Raw genomic sequence first — 1,227 nt, 5'->3', positions numbered from 1 at the left:
CTGAAAAATGTATAATCTCATTAATAATTTTATATACGTACTTTCAATTTCCCATGCCACTAACAATTTTTATATTGAATATAAATGAATATATTGGGCTATGATCTGCATGGTCGGCAGTTCAAAACTACCAGCAGCTCCTTGGGGGAAAGACTGGCCTTTTTACTACCGTAAACAGCTACATGGTCTCAGAAACTCACAGGGGTCACGAATCTAGAATGTCTAATGAAAATGGATCCACACAGTTTCCAGATCCACAACACTTAGTACGAAGGAAGAAAATGTAAAATGTCCCATAACTGAATTTATATTGATTATTTTATTAGCCATTAACTTCATTAGTAGCTTTTACACTAATAATTGATTAAATTTTTATTTTTAAAAAAATCTAATTTAATTTTCTAATATGGCTGATAAGGTAAATTTGGTTTCTAGCTTGCATTTCTGTATTAATCAGAACTATGCTAGACCCAAAATCTACTTTACAAAAAACTTGAGAGACAAAATAAACAAAATCAGGAGAAAAGAACTATTAGAATGTTAAATATTTCACATGACAAACTCACCTGGAATCTTCAAGAGGCAATAAAACATATCTTTAAAAATTGGAGAATGCCCTGTGTAAAGAGACTAAAAAGATCTAAAAAATTAAAAAGCAACATACAAATCTTACTTGGGCTTTAGCTGACTTGAGTAAACAACAATCGGCATTTTGTGGAAAACTAAAAGATATTTTTCTTGAGAATATGGCAATTTTGTTGTTAGTTTGGGTTTTTTTGAGAAGGGGTAAGAAATTGACGTTGTCCTTAAGCTGTACATGCTAAAGATTCAAGTGTGAAGTGAATGTAACTAGCCATTGAATGTTTCATCATCATAATGTATTTCCATATATGGAAAATTGGTTAAAATCTTGAACAATAGGTGACTCTTAAGTCAGGGGTTACTCATGGGTGCTTGCTTTTCTGGAACCGCCAACTTCCTTTAGATAAGAAATTCCAAATAAATACCTGGTAGAAAGTCCATCTGTCGCATGTCATCTTTTTAAAAGTAAATTCAACAACACCTTCTCTTACTAACTTAAAGAGTTCTGCCTTATCTCTCTTCTTAGACATTCCCATATTTTAAAGCTCTCTGAGACTTCCAGGCTCTGGAAGTGAGGCGAGGCAAAGATAACTTAAGAACAGAGCTGCACAGAGCTTTTCTTAGTGGTAAATACAGTGAACCCTC

The sequence above is a fragment of the Echinops telfairi genome, unplaced genomic scaffold (assembly GCF_000313985.2).
Source record: "Echinops telfairi isolate 266 unplaced genomic scaffold, ASM31398v2 ScPeMD7_7459;HRSCAF=8497, whole genome shotgun sequence".
Classification (NCBI taxonomy): Eukaryota; Metazoa; Chordata; class Mammalia; order Afrosoricida; family Tenrecidae; genus Echinops; species Echinops telfairi.
This window is presented reverse-complemented; position numbering follows the sequence as displayed.